The sequence below is a fragment of the Corvus moneduloides genome, chromosome 2 (genome assembly GCF_009650955.1).
Source record: "Corvus moneduloides isolate bCorMon1 chromosome 2, bCorMon1.pri, whole genome shotgun sequence".
NCBI lineage: Eukaryota > Metazoa > Chordata > Aves > Passeriformes > Corvidae > Corvus > Corvus moneduloides.
This window is the reverse complement of record NC_045477.1, coordinates 116,317,602-116,328,235: the sequence shown is the minus strand read 5'-3', so window position 1 is coordinate 116,328,235 and position 10,634 is coordinate 116,317,602. Positions and strand designations below refer to the sequence as shown.

The window sequence follows — 10,634 nt, the reverse complement described above, 5'->3', positions numbered from 1 at the left end:
CATTTACCAGTCCTCTGCTTTCACCTTCTATAATACTTCTCCAGCCAGCTACAGCTCCAGAGTTAAAGATTTGTGCTTGTATTTCTTCCCAGGTGCACCTATTTATAATTTAAAAACTTGCAGGTGTCTTTGTTGAGGCTGCCAGACAGTTAAAAGAAAAAGTTTCTGTATTTTTTAAGAAGCTGTTACTGGACGTAGGCCCAAACTTTGGGTTTTTTTAAAGCAAGTTTCAAATAATACTTTTAATTCCTTTTCTTCTTACAACTTCACAGACAATTCTAAATTCTAAACAATTCTGCAGTGTTTTGAATCGCTCCCAACCGAGCCTAGAGATACTTCCGAGTTTACATCCCTGCAATGTCTGCAGCGTTTTACAAACAAGGGCGTTGCTTGTGATAATTCATATGCACTAGAAAATTACATTAATTAATCATTCGCAAGTTAACTGACAATTAATTAATCACGTGCAAGTTTTAGGAGTATCACAGCAATTTAAACCCTGATCCTGCAGTCAGGGAAGTCAATTCCTGGGGAAGTCAGTTTTCCCTCTGAGTTGCCATCTGCGCTAGGCAGGACTATTCTCAGTTTCACTTTTAGTTCTCCCACAGCTGACTCAGACGCAATTCCCTGGAGGAAGCTGAGCAGCTCATGAGCACTTGAGTCAACACCAGAGTCCTCAAAAACCCTGCTCACTTTAAACTCAGCAAGTTTTTGCCAATGGGCTCAACCAAAACTCCTCAACACCTGATACTGCCGGGCGCTTGGACACTCAGTTCTTTAATTCTAGCAAATTCCCAGGTTTGGTATTCCTTCACCTGCAAAGCCCCATCTGGGAGGTGTTCTGAAAGGCTACACTGATAGCCCCAAAACAGCCAGAAATGCAGCTGAGTCTTGAGGAGGTTGCCGTCCTAGGAAGCCAATATCACCCACTGCCACCAAGCCATGTATGTGTGTTGTGAAGTCAGTGTGTTTATAAAGTTGTGTCTGACTTCTGTAGTGTTTTTACCCAATGCTGGCAGACACTGACCTTGTGTACACAAGTTGCCTTTTCTGTTTTGAAACTATCAACAGGTCATATGCTACTGACCATCTTAACAAGCAGATTTCTCATTGTACACAACTATGGACTCACTTCTAAGGAAAGGAGGTGTTTTATCAATGGTAAAGCAGCTCAGACATCCAGAGTGTGATAAAAAATAAATCCTACCATGGATGTAATTCTCAAGTTGCAGTACTGAAGTCTTGTTTCTTGTTCTACACAGTTGCCTATGAGGCTAGGACCCCATACCATATTTCTGTGAGTCTTTCATACTGTAAGATGGCAGGGCAATCAAAATATAAATTTAATGTTGTCCAGCCACAAATTAGCAAAGGGATTTGGAAACAGTCTTTAGTCAACAGTGAGTATCAGAGATTGGTCTTTAACAGCATAATTTCCACATTTCTGTGGACATTTTTAGGCATCAAAAGGCAGGATCTTACTTGTTTGGAGGAATAACATGGAAAGAAGAGCCACATGCCACCACTGATGTTACTGTTGGTGAACCCTTCTCTAGAAAGTCTGCATTTCCCTACAGCAGCAGTTACAAAACTCTTTGGACCAGTGCATAGCTGTTAGTGATGCCAGCCTGTGCAGTCAATGAAGGAACTGATCTGAATTTAAAATAACTCTGTAGGGGTAGAAAAAACCCTGCCTGCATCGGCTCTCTGCCCAGATAAATGCCTGTGGGATACTGGGTTGTAGTCAATGTTTTTCTTCAATTTAGTGAACATTTCCCACCACACATGTGCCCTAACTCAGTGTGCAGGGCAGAGCCACTGCACTGAAGACAGGGGTTTCTCTCACTAGTATTGCCAGTGATTATTAAACTGTGCCTGGACAGCATTTGACAGAATATTTACAAAATACTCCCCTATGCTGCAACACTTCATTCTCTCACTGCCTTTGCTGAGTACACCTCTGTCCTCAATCTTAGTACATAATGCCTTTAACTCACGTGAAGAATTAAAAGGCTGTCTGATTAAGAGCTGCTCTGTGCTTTGGCCAGTGTGTTGCCACCCAAGCCTTGCTGGCTCCCCTTCCCTTGTCTCTCCATGTTCCCAGACCGGTAGATAGAATGCACACAGCTGATTGGAGAGGGCTTGGTGAAGAGCAGACTCATGGTGTTCTCTGAAGAGATGCCTGGAGGTTTTTTTCAAGCTTCAAAGAAATTCTCATCTTGTCCTGAAAAACCGCAAAAGACTGTTTGCAGAAAGCAGAGATTCTTAGCTGAAAGGGGAGACAGAATCGGGAAGTTTTATAAGCTGTGACTCTAGAACAGGGATACACAGAAGAGATTTAGTCACTTCAGACATATACTAGTCCTTATCTGAGGCAGCACTCAAAGGCTTCTCTCTCTCTCTCTTTGTTTTTTCTTTCTTTAATGAATTCCTGTTTTTATTTTCTCTAATGGTTTAGTGACAAGATCAAATAATCACAGGCTTCTGTGGGAACTGAGGAAGTACAAGCATAGTTTTGTTCTTATTTCTTCTGTCTGTGTGGATCAGACACGGGAAAGAATGAGTCCATGAATGTGGGCTCAAAGTTTTAGGGGGTGGAAGGGAGAGTGGTTTTTGACTAAAATTACAAGGGTTGTTGTCCCAAGTAGAAGAATGAATGGAGAGAATGTGGCGATTCTCTGAACATTGAAAATTTCTGAGTTGGGCTCTATTTTTTCATATCCCTAGATTCCTTGCTAGCTTGTATTTTTAAAACCTTAATCATTTTTTTCTCTCTGCATTCAGATTTCTCCATCATCCCCCCTGTATTCCAAATTATATTGCTTCTCTCTCTCTCTCTCACTCCCCAAGTTTATGCACTGCTTTGTCTTCCCAAATGCTGTTTTCCATGTTCCAATTAGATTAAGGGCTTGCCTGCACAGGAAAGTTACACTACTATTAATTTGCAGTTTGCTTTAAAGAAATGATGTTAAACCTGGGCAAAAGCCATGTGCACTCCCTGATAGTCCTCTGCAGGAATACAAATGGTTTATTTCAGGTTAAATCAGGTCAATTTGGAACAGGAAGAACTTGCAAAGCAGTAAGTTTTCCTACACTAGAACGAAGACAGTCCAGCAGCTCCTTCTGCAGACTGTAACCTCCTAATGGGAAGAAAGGCTGGGAGCATGGTCCTGACCTCTGCAGGAGCCACAATCTGCTGGACAGAGGTAGCACAACACCAGCTGACTGCTGCTGTCGCTGCCCTGGCTCGGGCTGTGGAGCAGCTCTTGCCCACTGCAGCCTTTTTCCTACCTGGACAGCCCAATCCACAGCACTCACAGGACAGAAGCAGGGACTGCTGCCTCTGTGCAAGGTATTGCCTTCCACTCTGTTCATGCAGGTATTAAAAATGGAGCCCTTTGCCAAAAAAAAATACAGTATGATGTTGTTCAATAGGGCAAAGTCATGAGTATCCATCTACTGCCCCTCTTTGAATGAATGCCTGGAGTTAACTATTGGTTTACAAGCATATTGTAATTCCGTGAGTGTGCCTTTCTCTTGTAGGCAAGCCCAAATGAACAGAAGATGAAGACAAAAGAAGAGAGACTTACTGCAGCAAAAAGAAAGGAAATAGGCACGTCAGTAAATCTTGGATTCACATTCTCATTGCCAACTGGTTTGAACTGCTAAGCTTATAATTGCCTAAATCAAAATAGGCACCTAGTCAAGATGGCTCCTATATTAATCAGCATCAGAATTATACTTTGAAGAAGGCACTAATGTTTCTCATTTTGGTTTCTGTATGCCTTTTCTAATCACCATTTCTAAATACCAAGTGTAACTTTTATCTTATGTAACATAAATGTAATATTAGAGTCTTCTTTGAAAGCCCTCCAAAGGGTCACTGAGCAAGTACCACTTGCCAATGCTCTCCCTTCTAGTGTGCAGGGGTTTGACTTCAGCTGTGAGCACCTGGCAAGATCTGACCTTTGCAGATGGTGGTTGTGCAACGTGGTGCAGCTGTCAGGAGTGCTTGGGTTAAGAGAGTGGCCTCAGCCATCTGAGGAATGTGCAGTGTTTCTCCTTATTAAGTGAGAGGGTGACTGACTCTGAAATGCCTGTGGGATTGTCAGGGTCCTGAGGACACCCCCAGCTCCCCACAGCCCTGCCAGGAACTAAATGGCCAAATCCTATGAATCAAATCCAACACTGGTCTTCAGGAGAAAGGGGGAAGAAGGTCCACCTTCCTATTTCTCTCTGTTGCTGTAGTGTTGATTCTGTGTTGATTTTGTCACTTGGCAGAGGAAAGATCACCAGCAAGAGAATGGGAGCAGTGTAGGGACTTGTAATACAAAGGTTGATGGCCTGAGTTAATGTCAGCAGGTTAGTAGGTCATTGAGACCCCAGGGCATTGACCTGCTGTCTCTCAGGGCACTCAGACCTGGAGAAAACGTAATGAGTTCTGATGACTGCCAGAGCTGATGCAGGTGGAGATTCTGACAGTTCCAAAGAGATACAAAAAGACACCCAAACCCTGTGCATAGTCCCCAATTCGAGAATAACCCAGGACTTCAGAGCTGGCATCCCTTTGTGTTCTCTATGGCATCACACAGATCCTGCACCTATTACCTGAGCACAAACTTCATGTTGCCTGGACTTTTTGATAGATGGCTTAAATATGCTGGCCTGGTGCCTGGCGGCTGCTCTTATGAGTGTGAGAATATGAATATGGCTGCGTGAGACCTGTTTGGTTTCAGTTTTTATTTTGAACTAAATCACTTTCTTCCCTTTCCCCCCTCATCCCCACGTCTCGTAATGTTTTCTACCTTGTTTATACCATGTTGGAGCAGTATTTCCTACAGAGGAACAAGGAATAGTAAATAGGAGCACCAGAAGCATAATCTTTCAGGTGGCAGCAGAGAAAGAACCATAGAAAATTTACTGTCAGGAGAAAAGATTCTCTTTTTCTAGTTGGGTTCTTCAAAGGCCACCCTGTCCCTCTTTCTGGCTTTGGTCAGCACAGCTGGAGCTCTGGCCCGCTCCATTGTAAGAGGCTTAGCTCAGGCTTCAGTGTGCATATTGCAACCTTTCCACTTAAATCATTAAAGATAAAGGGTTTTGGAGACATCTAATCCATCACACTGCCTTAAGACTAAATATAGCCATCCACTCTGGGTGGATGCTCATCAGACTGGATCTGCAGAACACCAACTGCATCCCCAAACTGGGGGAGGGCTCCCAACCCTGACTGGCTTCTCCTAAGGGGCAGGGCCCCAGGATGCTGTCACATTACCACAGCCACTGCTCCTGAGCTGTGAGGAAGGAACCCCTGCCTCATGCTGAGGCTGAAAAGCTGCTTAGTGAGCCAAGGGCTCCCGGCTCCTTTCAGACTCCCACGAACACGGTGGAGCTGTAACCCTCCCACCCCTTTCCAAGACAGGCAGCTCATTGCCTGCAGTGAGGTAGGAGCTGCTGCTGCCTGTCTGTGAGACAACAGCTCCTGGTGGCTTCCCCATTGTCTAAAAGCTGCAACAATGCTGCTGTGTGGCTGCACAGCTTGTTGTGTGTCACCTCACTGTGGAGTAACTTAAGTCTCCATAGTAAACAGGAAGAGTAGTTTATTTCCTTCCTCTTTGCAGTTGCTTTTTATATATTTATGTGCTGCTATTTTGCCCCTCCTCAGACTTTGCTTCTTGAGACTGAATTGTTTTTCATTGTGCCTTACAGTTTATGTCTTCTGAACTTCTTGTAGAGCAGCAGGTTAATGTTTAAATGAATGTAGTGTTTATGAAATGAGCTGGACTGACAGGCATGGAAATGGAGACTTCACAGATTAGATGCCACAGTGGTAGGAGAAGTGAGAACTCCATACCTAACTTGTGATCTGGAACATCTCTAGAGGCAAGAATAGGATGTAATTATGAAATCCATCTATGTGGTTCAGGTTTCCTCTTTAATCAGTAGCCTCTAGGCTATTTCAGCCTGCTGGCATTCATTTGTGCCAGATGTGGTGGTGGCTTTGTGATATGGACAAACCAGTGCAATAGCAAGGAGCAGTGTTAACTAGCTCATTTCACATAAATTACCAGCCTTGTGGAGGCAGAGCATTGAGGCAGGGTTCATCTGTGGCCACATGGAAGGCTCTCCAGCCAAGCCAGTCACCTCAGGCTCCTGATACAGCCACAGCAGAGAACAAGTCACTCTTAGGTCATGAATCATCTCATCCTGAGGTAGATATTTAAAAAAGATCAGATAAGACATACTTTTAAATTGCCTACAGGGGAACAGGCTCAAATGTATTGATAGACACTGTAGACATCTAAAATTAGGTGAGCTGAGTCTCACCTGTGGAGTCAAACCAGTGACACACAGGTGAAAAGCCTCACTTCCTGTGGTGAACCTTCAGAGCACATCTTCTGCCTTTCTGAATTTACAGCCACCTCCAAACAGCCAGGTGAGAGAACTATGAGAGTCTTTCACCAAATGGCTAAATCTTTTCACTGATTTTCAAGAATAAAATGTATTAAATCCTTCTTTTTTAGTTTAGTGTCTAAATAGTCATTTTCCAGAACAGGAATAGTTGCTTTTTCACTTCCGCTCATGCCACCATGTGGAATTGGAAAAGCAAATGCTTGGATTAGGAAGCACAGATACCCATCATGGCTAAAATAATGATACTCTGCAGAGGGGAATTTCAATGTTGATTCATCTGATACAGTTGAACTGTAAAGATTTATCTTGCAGATTCTTTGACAAATATGAACTTCAAAACAATGTTTTTTACTCCCACAGCATTTTCTCCCCTTCTCTCATTTTTCTTCCTTAGCTAATAGTACATTAATAAGGAAAAAGGTTCTCTCAGTGCCATAGCACATCTGCTGACCCATTTCAATTCAAGTGTATATATAACCACTTGTTTGTTTGCACTTCTACAGGTGTTGCTGCTGTGCAGATATGGGCTTTGGTTAAATTTCATAATGGAAAATCTGACAGGCAGTTAACTAATCCATGAGTCATATTTCGTAATAGCCTAAAGGTCTCTGATGTTCGACCTTCATTTGATACCCTTGCCATCAGGCAGTTTATACATAACCCATCTGAAGAACATTCTTTATATAGATGACTGCATGCTGCCCTTTTATACCTGTGAGAACGGGCACTGCACTCACTGAGCCAGGGGAATCTGCTGGCTCCCTGTGAATGGGACTGGAGAGCTGCACTGCACGAGACTCACCTGGGGAATGGGAACAGTGGAAATCTCTGCTTAGTTTAAGCCTTCTGCAGGGCCTAGCTGAAAGGTGAGGAGAGGGGTGGGGAGTTGGTTTTGGACTCCACTCACCCTAACTGGACTTCTGATTGGAACAACTCTGGCAATGAATGTAGCACTGGAACTTCCAGCACTAGGAGCACTGCTGATTTCACCTGTGTGTGGCTCACTTCTTTTTGAGGCAGGAGAGACAGAGAATGAGACATCCTTTTGTCAGAGCACCCCAAACAGGGAACCCTCCATTGCTGACAGCAGCAGAGTCCAGCCAGCATTACCAATTCCAGGGTCTTAAAAGGAACGCCTGAAGTGGAGAAGGCTCGCCTGGAGAATCATCCCCTTTATTTTCTAGACAAAGCAACTCAGTGCTTATGAAGGGACCATAACATTGTTGGTTTTCAGGACTTGTCAAATCTCAAAGGCAGCAAAGGATGTTGGCATTGCTGCTGTTTTCGAAGCTAAAATAAGGCAGACACATGACTTCAGTAACTGCATGTGAAGTTTACATATTGTGGCTCATCGTAATAAAGAAACCTAAACAAAACCCCAGTGTGTCATTGAAGCTGGAATATGTTTTCCATACTGAATTCTTTTAGGTTTGCTTTGCCTTCTTTTTTACAGATGTAGAACAGTAGAATATCTCAGGGATATTAACTCTTTGCTGTTGCAGGATAGAGAGTTCTGGTCTTCATGAATGGACCCTATATGAAACACAGTGGAGGCTTATCTTATTTTTTTAAACCCTCTGGCAGAACTTTTACAGCAGTGCCAAATGCTGGACAACAAGAGCAGCTGAGAAGAAAAATGGAAAGAAGGAAGCAAAGGAGAAAGAAGGTTGTATCCCAAGATTTAACAGGCTGTCTCTTTAAGAAGCTCTGCCATTCCAAATAACTATTTTGCAATTATCTCTGGGATAGCAGCAGACACCAGGAGTGATGTGTACGTAGCATGTGAGTTGCCTGCTGTATATGGAAAACTGCCTAGGGAGGGATTGGCACAGTGGGAGGGGGAGCATGGCCAGGCTGGCTGTAGGCACCAGTGAGGAGATTTGTCATCCTGCTGAGTCAACAGGAGACACAGCACCTCCAACGGTGGTTTTGCCTGCTGGTTGTTCAACAGCAGCTGAAGTTATGTGGTAGGAGCCTATAATGATAGGCTCATATGCATGCTCATTTATGCATTAATTCATTTTGCATGGATGATGTGGATTACCAGTTCCAAACTTCTTCATCTGAAGTAAAGCTGGTGCTGACTGGGCAAGGCTCACTGTGGCTGTTTCTTAGGGCTCTCCTTGCAGCCCTTCTCAAGCCAATGCAGAAGGTAAGAAAAGCCGAAACAAAGGTTTCAGTTGGATCCAGGTTCATTTCAGAGGGGCAACAGTGTTTGGAATCTGACAGGGGAGTTGCTAAAAAGGGGTCAGGAGAAGGGAAAGGATTATGTGGCAGATGTATCCATCCCATTGTCAGCAGTTCTACCTCTTCACCCAGCTCTGCCTTCCACTCTCATAGGAACTGATTCTTGGCTGGTATTTTAATGGTGTGAATTCCCATTTATCAGAACATGGTAATAGTTGATGCTTCTTACTGTACAGGTCCAGTTGTACAAGTTTCTGTCTAATCAGTCACAAAATTTCTGGCATCTAGACTATTCCAACAAGCAGGAAGAGTTAGGGCTTTTCCATCCTTGCAAATAACTTCCCAAGAAGTCATGACCAAAAGCTGCATAAACACAGAGTTATCCTTGTCACACTCCAGGCCAAATGACAGTATAGCTAGAATCAGAAAGTCAAGAGGGTTTTTTCATGAGTGGTACTAATTATATGAGTAGTACTGAGATAAACCTGGCAGAAGCAGTGTGGTTTAAACTCTAGAGCTTTAGCTTTAGAGAACTTTCCATCCTGTTCAACTCCTCCTTGTTCCTCCAGCTCAGGTCCCAGCCTCGTAGTGCCAGCCTTACTGAAAGATTCTTGTTGCTGTCATTTAGGGTCCCAGCAAGAGGAAGGGCCCAGCTATACAAATCCCACTGGCAGGATAGGGCTCCTGACACAAATGTAATATAATAAAATAATGCATTAAAGAGTTGTATAACTCTTACCTGATGATCTGAGGGACTTCTCTCCCAGTTTGCTCCTCAGTACCCACTGAACTGTCACCTCCATCATGACATTGGATCATGATTTACATACAAACTTCTGGTTTAAAGTGCCAGGATAGAGGAACTCTATTCTATGGCTATTCTGCCATATGCTGAACTCTTCCTTTGGCTGAATTTTTATCTTTTTAAAAATATTTTTTTCAAAGTCATTTTAATATCAGAAGAGAATTTAAATTTTGTCCATCTTTCCACTTTTTTATTGCATTATTGTCTGTAATTAAACTTTAAAATACAGGGACATCACTACCTGACATTTTTCTGTCTCTTTTCCAAACAATATCTGGAACTGAAAATTAATAAAAGGAGATACATCTCTTCAGTTCTTTGTTTAGCTCCTCTGGTTTGTTTTCAGCTTTTACAGTGCTTTCCAGGCTCTCAGTTTCACCTCCGTATTTTCTGGTTCCCTGAACTTATGTGGTGACTTTGATGCTGCAAAAGGGCAAGGTAAAGCACCAGAAAAAAAAAAAAAAAAGGTAAAATACTGTGCTAAAAGAACAGGCATCACCCCAGGGATTCATGTACTGAAACATCTTTAAAATTCTTCTCAAAGCCTGACTAGTTGGAAGCTGACAGTGTCCTTTTAAGGACAGTTTATGTTAAGAAATCCTGCTTAGTCTTATGAGCAAGTTTTGGCTGAGCACAAGTGCTAATGACTTTCTGAAATGAAAAACATTTCTAAAGACAAAAATAGCTAGTACTGAAATCTCTCACAGTCATTACTTGCAATTTCTGTGTGATCCCTTGTCCAGATTTATAATGATTGCTTCCCATGCCAGCAGAACTTACAACTTTGTGGATTTGTCTTTAAAGTCGTAATTAAAACCAGGATGATTTTCATGAGCCCCGAATAATTTGTAATTCTTGTGAGAGCTCTGTCTTTTAAATGGCCCTACATAAGATGTAATCTTCACTGACCTAAGCATGCAACACAATTTTCTTAATACTCATTGATGTTTTTGTCAAGGAATTGTATGCCTCTGGGGTTATTTCAACCTGATATGTTTAAGAAAAATTTTCCCAGCCTTTCACAAGAATTTAAAATGCATTTAGGTTATCTTTAAGTAAAATACTCCTTCTTCTTCTGAGGGGTGCCTCTAAATAGCTTGTCTCCTTTAGTCCTTCTATGAGAGTTAAAGGCATGTGCTTTAACAGTCCTTTCTTTCCTCCAGAATAACGTTTTCCATTTTACTGCCCACCCACTGGTGACACATGTTGGGGACCCTGCAGTGACTCCCCA

General features: G+C 42.8%; 1 long non-coding RNA gene across 1 annotated transcript; it reads left to right on the top strand.

Annotated features, from left to right (window-relative positions):
- The first annotated feature begins 211 nt into the window (after positions 1–211).
- Positions 212–8,655, top strand: LOC116440317. Its single transcript, XR_004238543.1, has 2 exons — positions 212–3,352; positions 3,544–8,655. It is a non-coding gene; the product is annotated as an uncharacterized LOC116440317 (long non-coding RNA).
- The last annotated feature ends 1,979 nt before the right edge of the window (positions 8,656–10,634 follow it).